Source organism: Sardina pilchardus, chromosome 1, assembly GCF_963854185.1.
Source record: "Sardina pilchardus chromosome 1, fSarPil1.1, whole genome shotgun sequence".
In the NCBI taxonomy this organism is placed as follows: domain Eukaryota; kingdom Metazoa; phylum Chordata; class Actinopteri; order Clupeiformes; family Clupeidae; genus Sardina; species Sardina pilchardus.
In genome coordinates this window covers 3,179,053-3,188,652 of record NC_084994.1, presented here as the reverse complement: position 1 = coordinate 3,188,652, position 9,600 = coordinate 3,179,053, and the positions used below count along the sequence as shown (strand labels likewise).

The 9,600-nt window shown below is 43.4% G+C and overlaps 2 pseudogenes; both read left to right on the top strand.

The window, feature by feature from the left end:
* The window catches only part of LOC134075956 (NACHT, LRR and PYD domains-containing protein 12-like), a 44,453-nt pseudogene extending 43,260 nt beyond the window's left edge, over positions 1 to 1,193 (top strand).
* A 6,319-nt stretch (positions 1,194 to 7,512) lies between these two features.
* LOC134075851 (NACHT, LRR and PYD domains-containing protein 12-like) overlaps positions 7,513 to 9,600 on the top strand; it is a 28,781-nt pseudogene continuing 26,693 nt past the window's right edge.

Sequence of the window (9,600 nt, the reverse complement as noted above, 5' to 3'; positions counted from 1 at the left end):
TCCCTCTCTCTCTCTCACACATTTTAACTACTTTATTTATGTCTGCAATTCATAATAAATGTACAAAAGGACATAAATGTTACAGATGCAGAACATTGCTAAGGCATGATCCACCAATGTGAGCATGATGACAATTCAAACAGCAGATTTTATGGATACACAAAACACCTTCTTCTCCATATATGGCGACTCCCAATAATGGAGGATATTGAGCAGTATTTGGCAATTTGCTTTGCCCTTGCTTTTGTAAAGCCAACTATCCTGAGACCCCTAATGACAAGCCTATGCACGTGGCCCAGGCTGCCAAAGATGAGCACCAGATATTGACACTTGTAGCCAAGGCTAGTTATTGTCTGTACAAGAGGGTGATATTTTACTAGCTTTGTTAAGTAAGCCTCCTCTAGACAAGAATCAAAACAGCAGCCTACTTCCAGGATGAACACATCCCTATTGTACTCATCAATGACTACAATATCAGGCCTGGTGGCACTTAACTCAGAGAACACAGACATTTCTCTGGAACGCCTGGAAAACATTTGTTGTTTAACAACACAATTTACATGTATTGACACATGTGGCGAGAATAACGATGGTAACTTCTCAGATATAATGTCCACAATCCTGTCATGCCTGGATATGTAAAGACCTTTGTAAAAAAGACAGCCATTTAATATGTGTGACATGGATTCTATGACTTGCTCTTGTCCATGATGCATACACAATGGTGAGTGGGAACGAGGATACCAGATTGACAGGTTTAACCTTGTTGGGTATACCTGAAGCCTGGCTTTGACTGTGAAAATGAGTATGTCTTCATCAATAGATGAATTGTGAAAAATTGTGTGTGAGATGGAGTGATCAGCAAAGGGGATACATGCAAGCTTTCCTTGGAGTTTTAATCCTCTCCAATGTCTCTGACGCTGCTGGTGTTTGATTGACAGCAGAGACGCACGGCTGTTTCCAGGTGGAACTGAATAGCGCAGACCGTCTTGCAGTACTGTTGCAGTCACAGTGATGTTTTCGTCCTTAATCATCACTTCATACGGTGTAACATGTGTGGTATCGACTCCAGACCACTGCAAGTCAACACCAGTCCAATTGCAGAGATCGTTGAGATCAGGCCAGTCCGATCTGACCCCAAAACCGGCGGCATGAGTGTCAAGTTTGCCATTCGCTTTCTTACGGAATCCTAGAAAGCTGGGTTCCGGTTCTCGGGCGAGGGGGACTTTGCGCTTCCCAAGGTCGAGAAAAAGGGAGGCACGGGCCATCTCTCTTACGGTGCTATCGTCACTGTTTAGCATGCTTAGTAAGTGCGACAGTCTAGTGGCGATGTAAGTCCACTCGAAGTCTGGAACTCCTAGGCCCCCCTCACGTCTGCTGTGATGAATGACATCGCGGGTTGTGTGACTGACGCACACACACACACACACACACACACTCACCTGGAACACTAACAGGAGAGGGAGAACAGCAGTGTTTCTGGACTCGCAGGCTGGAACTTCTAAAACATTTTTACTTGCACCCACCAACCTGTCCACACACACACACATCCACCTGCACACCCTCCACTCCACACACACACACACACACACACACACACACACACACACACACACACACACACACACACACACACACACACACACACCTGCACACGCTCCACTCCACACACACGCTCCACTCCACACACACACACACACACACACACACACACACACACACACAATGATTGACAATTGATATACCTTGTACAGTGTCTTGAAGAAAGTTCACTTTGTTTGAGTTTTGTATCTATATGGCTCTGAGTTGGACATCACTGTAGTAGCATTCTACTAGCCTGACGAGCCAGACCCACATCAAGATGTGTAGGGTCTGGGAACTCACCGTAGTAAGGGCTCAATCGAAGGGGTGGGATAAACACTTGTCTTTCAAATTCCCTCTCCGCAATAGGATAACGCTAAACGAATCATCTTCTTGTTTTCAAGTAGCAGGATGCGTTACCTTTGCAACTTCTGGTCGTATGTCAGTCACCATTATGTTAAGCCCGCCCACCGACTTTATACACGCTGTGATTGGCCAGCTTGATTTTCCAGTTCTTAGCTCCTAAGCTCTATGGATCGTGCCTAGACTGCCCTGCCAGCCAAATTACATGTGCTGCCGCTAGGGGCGTCTAGATTTCTAGGCTAGCATTCTACATTCTGATGGCATGAACTTATAACCGTTAGTCCACATGGTTCTTCATCAGTTGATGTGTGTAGAATACTACTGTACATTATGTGCATAATACGGCATTTATTTGAAATGTGTACAATTTCAAACTCAAGCTCTGGTGTTTTAGGGAGTCTTCATGTTCAAACAATACTAGCTTAGATAATAATAAAACATAATTTTATTATTTTCAGCTCCAGTTATTCTGTGGCTATAGGTTATCTGCCCATTTACAGGTTTCTAATCTATTTTCATATGAGAAAATGGGAGAAAGTTTTAAGTTGCATTTAATCTTTTGTGAAGGTCGGCTTTCTTCACCGCAGTAGGCATATTGCTAAATGCACACAGGATAGCCTTTATTGCAGTAGGCATATCGGCTACTAAATGCACACAGGATAGCCTTTTAAAAAGTCACAGATTATATTGGCACAGCATGAAATGAAATGTTGTCCCAGTTAGCCTACACAGACATCTCAACCTGCAAAAAGTAATTTCAGGGAGGCATCCCGAATTTGGGTCACTCACTATGGAGGTAGATTTGTGTCTTTATTATTCAATCGTAAAGAAGTGTGCTTCAATCAAAAAAATATATCTTCAATCAAAAAAAACATTCACTTAGGTCAAAGAAAACACGTTCAATCAAAGAAAAAAAAAAAGTATTTGAATGCACTTGATTCGGGAGAAGAGATAAAAGCCCGCCCACACTGAACTTGTATTGGTTGACTTACCAAGACAGGCCAATCAGGATGCTTCATGAGGCACCTAAGCACACGCGGGTCTAGCTCCCTTTCCTCTGTCGTGCGCGCGCTACACAGCCGCTCACGCGGTCTGTTGTCCCGTGTGCGCGCACCTTCTCCCTCGCTCTGGATTCCGTGAGATTTTAAGTAATTTGCGGGCATCAGGGAGCCGCTATCAATATGGGGGAGACTCCCGGACCTTCTGGGAGACTTCGGATGTCTGGCCTACTATACATTCCATTAAGGTTACGTTAAAAATCGCTTTCACACGGGGAGAGACTTCTGAAGTAAAAACGAAAGTAAATAGTTTGACTCCGTGACGCGTCTGACTTTGTTGTTTTGTATCGAGGGCACACAGTTTGTAGCCTAAGGTAAGACACCCACTATTTAATGTGGTCATGTTGTCATTCACTTTATGTTTTCGGTATGTGGAATATTTGGAATTTCATTGCATGAACTTGAAGGTTTAATTCGACGAACATAGGGCCTCGCCCTAACAATGGCATGCGGGCTTGCCAACATTACATATGTGACCCTGTAAAGCGGAACCAGTCGTTTCGGTAAAAAATACTGAATTAAGTTACTGTGCTCAGGTGAACGGCCATACACTAAGCTTTCCAACGATATGTATATCAAGGGTATTACACAAACTATCGCTAAGATAAACGCATCCAAAGTTGACATCCTGTCATGATATGCCAGAAGAGGAGAAATCAACTTTTTAAGCGGCGCGTGCACAATGACAGCAGATGTGTTGAATCCTGCCACAGTCTAAACGTTTTGTTTTTCCGTGAAATGCGTTCACGATATGAAACTGTAGACTGTATAGTCAAATTATGCGAAAACGTGAAATTCAACATTTTAACCCGGAAGTTTGTTATTGTTGATTTTCTCAAAATAACGTCGTGCGCAAAACGACTGATTTCGCTTTGAATGGTCACATATTAGGCTATAACGCCGTTGTAACATAATCGAGATAGCCTATTCCTTTGCCAGGGCCAGATTATGGAATCAAGCCCAAAATAGTTGTGCATAACCGGTGATGTTGTAGCCTAGATATCTAGACGCCCCTAGCGGCAGTAATGTGGGTCTGGCTGTTCAGGCTAGTTTTGTGTGCCTTCTGGTTTAGATCTTATCAGAGTGCTAAAAACAAAGATAGAGGTTCATGTTTAGCTACAGCTACAGTATAATCTACAGTATGTGGTGACCCATTACACAAGAGGTAAAGCTGCATATGTCTCATGTCCATTCCCAGAGAGACTCTCCCACTGCTGCTAGGATGAGTGTCTCTCAGGAGAGAGAGGAGGCTGCAGGTCCCAGTAAAACACCCAGACCAGAGTCTGCAGCACACAGCTGTGTGCAACAAAGCAGCAAAGCAACACACTCTGATGGAGGGTAAGTGAATCCACAGATGCAGTACACATCATAGCTGCCCCCACACCCTCTCTGTTCTCTGGTGCATTGGTGCCTCATTGTCTGTGTTTGGAATCATTTGGTGTCTGTCTGTGTTGGCAGTAAACTTGTAAACTGCACAAATGAATCCACATGTTCATGGGAGCAGCAGGAGAAAGAGAATTCAATAGTAGTGGACATTAGACTGATAATACCATCACTGCAAGTTTCCTACACTGCCGTGAACCTTTTGTAGTTTTTGTCCAGCTTATATACGCCACACACACACACACACACACACACACACACACACACACACACACACACATACACATTTAAGAAATAGGATGAGTTAAGAAAAGTAAATGTAAGAACTCATAGATTCTCATCAGTGACAAAGTAAAGTTCTAACCTGCTCCTCACACGCGCGCATGTGAGTGTGTGTGTGTGTGTGTGTGTGTTATCTGATATTGGACTGACAGTGACGGCAGAGAACACAGAGACACATAAAACACACACACACTCATAGACAGAGAAGCACTCATACACAAAAGCAAGCGCACACATGCACACACTCATTTACATACCGGTACATAAATGTTGCAGTAGGGATGGAGCAGGCGATGGAAACAAAAGCGTGATTGATATTTGAGAGATTGTGCAGGACTGAGCGGCGGTCATATTGTGTATCGCTTTGCGGTACATCTAGTTTACTCAGTGAGTTGATGTAAATCAGTTTCTTGTGTCTCCTTATGTAATCAGCCCACAGACACACAGACCTCCATCTCCAGTGCCCAGCTGTGTGTCTATGAAGAGTGATCGGTCCAAGGGTTTTATGCCCGACTTCAGCAGAGAACCAGTTCCATCAGGTCTAGAGTGAGTAGTTATCAGTCTGTAGTTTTTATAGGCTACACACCATTTAGAAATGTTATTAACTTACAATACCACACACACACACACACGAACACGCACACACACACACACACACACACACACACACACACACACACACACACACACTGTGACGCTCCTGTCCTCCTGTCAAGGAGACGCACCTGCCTTAATTTGCGAGACACGCCCCCCTTGTGAAATCACGGCGGCAATTTAAGGATTCGAAATGGCTGCCGCCAGTGGCTAGAGTGGGGCTAAATTGAGAGAGAGAAGAAACACGTTGACTGCTTGCCGGAGAACGCTGTCGCCTAACAGGCCGCTTAACTGTTGGCTAGCTGAACTACTCTCTACGAAGCCGTCGGCTCGGATTCAGGTCGCGACTGTCTGACTTTCACTGGACTGAGACGTAGGCCAAAGGGTTTCATTTATTTACTGTTATAACACACACACACACACACACACACACACACACACACACACACGTTCACAGTTTCTTGTGTCTCCTTATGTAATCAGCCCACAGACACACAGACCTCCATGTCCAGTGCCCAGCTGTGCGTCCATGGGTAATATGCCCAACTTCAGCAGTGAACCAGTTCCATCAGGTCTAGAGTGAGTAGTTATCAGTCTAGATTTTATAGGCTACACACCATTTAGAAATGTTATTAACATACAATACCACACACACACACAAACACACACACACACACACACACACACACACACACGCACACTGTGGAAATACATAATTACATAATTACAACATAATTATGCTTATTTACTCAATAAGTTGATGTTCATCAGTTTCTTGTGTCTCCTTATGTAACCAGCCCACAGACACACAGACCTCCATCTCCAGTGCCCAGCTGTGTGTCCATGAAGAGTGATCAGTCCATGGGTGTGATGCCCCAATTCAGCAGTGAACCAGTTCCATCAGGTCTAGAGTGAGTAGTCATCAGTCTGTAGGCATGTCAGTCACATGTCATTCTACAGACACAGACAAACACTGACACAACAATAAAAGTGAATGCAAAAGCTCATAGCTTTGCATCTGTTGGATTGTCTAGTGGGTTGCGTTGTGTTTTAGTTCTAATGTCTGAATTGAGGATGGTCATTAAAGCTTGCCTGCTGGATCAGGATTGGCGATTAAATGAAATTCCAATTCTTAACTTATTTTTCAAATTTAGTATTGGTTTGTAGTAGTCTGGTCCCTCCTGGATTTTGTGGAATGGATCCTTTACATCTCTATTCTATTCTGAACAGATACAAGTGCAGGTAAAATAAAGAGGGCATAGTGCACATTTTAATCAGCAGATTATCTGAGGACCAATCAGTGCATTAGTCCAAGTGTTGTTTGTCTGATGTCCCTGCAGGGTACGGGCTGATCTGACCCAGGCTCTAGGACCAAGGAGACACCTGCACGCTGGACATACACCAGGCAGAAAGAGGGAACTAGGTGAGTGTACATTTTGGATTTGATCAGGTTTTCTGAGAAGTAAAGTAATGGATTCAAACTGATCTCAGGGCCTACATTTCAGTGTGGGATTGTGGGTATGGCGCTTAATTTGCAGACACACACACGCACACACACACACACACACACACACACACACACACACACACACACACACACACACACACACACACACACACACACACACGCGCGCGCGCGCGATCACATACAGAACCACTTTTCTCTCCCTCCCTCCCTGTGTTATTCTGCTTGTGAGGGACTGAACATTTTAAGCCCTGTGAACAACAACAAATATACCTATTTATTTAGTTTTGTTCATTAGTGCTTGTGGATGTAGGCCTATTTGTAGTGAGTTTGTGAGTATGAATGGATTGTTTTTATTATGGACTTTTATGGTGACTTTTAAATTACTTGTTTTGTCATTTTTAAACAGATGAAGACCTGAGGAGAGTCATAAAGAATCACAAAGCCAGTCTGAAGAGGAGGTTTGAGAACATCTCTGAAGGCATCATCAAACCAGGAGCTGAGATACTCCTCAATAAGATCTACACAGAGCTCTACATTACAGGAGGAGAGAGTGAAGGGGTGAATATGGAACATGAGGTTTGGCAGGTAGAGTCAGCGTCCAGATATCAAAACACAGAAGACACACCAATCAACTGCAACGACATCTTCAAGCCCTTACCTGGACAGGAGAAGCACATCAGAACTGTGATGACCAAAGGTGTTGCTGGTATTGGAAAAACTGTTTCAGTGCAAAAGTTCATTCTTGATTGGACAGATGGGGTAGCCAATCAGGATGTAGATTTGATGTTTCCCCTTTCTTTCCGTGAGCTTAATTTAGTCAGAGGTGATCAGTATAGTCTTCACAGCCTCCTGCTTGACTTCCACCCTGAGTTGAAGGAGCTGAATGATGGTGAAGGATACAAAGACTGTCAGGTTGTGTTCATATTTGATGGTTTGGATGAGAGTCGGTTGACTCTTGACCTGGAGCAGAACAGTGAGTTGTCTGATGTGAAACAAACATCATCAGTGGATGTTGTGATAACGAGCCTCATTCAGGGAACTCTGCTTCCCTCTGCACTCATCTGGATAACCTCACGACCAGCTGCAGCCAGTCAGATTCCTGATCAGTTCATCGACCAGGTAACAGAAGTACGAGGATTCAATGACCCACAGAAGGAAGAATACTTCAGGAAGAGAATCAGTGATCAGAGTCAGGCCAACAGAATCATCTCACACATTCAGACATCCAGGAGTCTCCATATTATGTGCCACATTCCAGTCTTTTGTTGGATTGCAGCTACTGTACTTCAGCAGATGCTGGAAAGGAAAAACATCAAAGACATTCCCAAAACGCTGACTGAGATGTTCATACACTTCTTGCTCATCCAAACCACACGAAAGGATCAGAAGTATCAGAGTAAATCTGAAAAAGATACAAAGAAACTCCTAAAATCTCAGAGGTTCATTTTACTGAAGCTGGCAGAACTGGCTTTCAAGAATCTAGAGAATGGCAACCTCATGTTTTATGAGGAAGACCTGAGAGAGTGTGGTATTGATGTCAGTGAAGCCTCAGTGTACTCTGGCATGTGCACTGAGATCTTCAAGACAGAAAATCTGGAATCTCAAAAGAAGAAGGTCTACTGCTTTGTGCATCTGAGTGTCCAGGAGTTTCTGGCAGCTGTGTTTGTGTTTCACTCGTATTTGGCTAAGAAACTTGAGGCATTGAAATGCTTCCTCAGTGAACAGGAAAGAGATGAACTCAATCCATCATTTTTATCTAATGTTGTATCAGCATTTGGAGGACAAACACAAGACAACTTACATATTTTACTTAAGAGGGCAGTTGATAAGGCTTTGGAGAGCCAGAACGGACACCTGGATCTCTTCCTTCGCTTCCTGATGGGTATTTCTGTGGAGAGAAATCACAAACTTCTGCAAGGTCTACTGAGCAACACACACAACAGTTCTCACAGTATTAGGGAAACATGTCAGTACATGAAGAAGCTGAACAGAGAAGGTCTCTCTCCTGAACGATGCATCAATCTTTTCCACTGTTTATTTGAAATGAATGATGATTCCATGCACAAAGAAATTCAGACATTTTTGTCATCACCAAAGAACATGAAACAGGAGTTGTCTCCTGCCCACTGTTCAGCACTGGCCCACATGCTTCTGATGTCTGAGGATGTGCTGGATGAGATTGATCTGAAGAAATACAACACATCAGATGAGGGACGCAGGAGACTGCTCCCAGCTGTGAGGTGCTGCAGAAAGGCACGGTGAGTTTCTGATGGAGAGACTGTGCTAATTATAGTGACTCAATATAATGTTGAAGTCACTAGTCTACTACCACCTGGGGTGAACCAAGTGTAACCTGTTAGAAAATTTTAATTTGGAATTTTTCAGTCTGGAAAGGAGCCCATTGACTTCTAGTTCCTGAATCACCAAAAATCTAGGACTGTTTTATTTCTTTACAATTGAGTAAATAGCTATCATAAAACTATAATTACCAACAAGATGTGCTTGCTGCACTTCTGAAATGGATGTGGTAGATTGTATGTTTGATTTCATTGCTGATTACGTCTCTGAAAGTCAGTTGGAAACAGGCGTCAATGGGATCTGACCTGCCCTGACCGGTTCACCCATACTAGTCTAGTACCAATCTAGGCTGACGGTATAAAACCTTTAAAAAAGCCTAAAGGTGAAATAGTCTTGTGTGAACATGCACTTCACTTTTTTATGACACCGTTTTATTTGAATGAGCTGTTGCAAATGTACCTTGTGGACATTTTTTCATTTGAAGAATTGAGAAATCTTCACTACAGGATTGTGGTTGGTGGTGTGCCACAAAGTGCCTCTTACGTTAAGAAATTGCTTATATGTATACAGTTC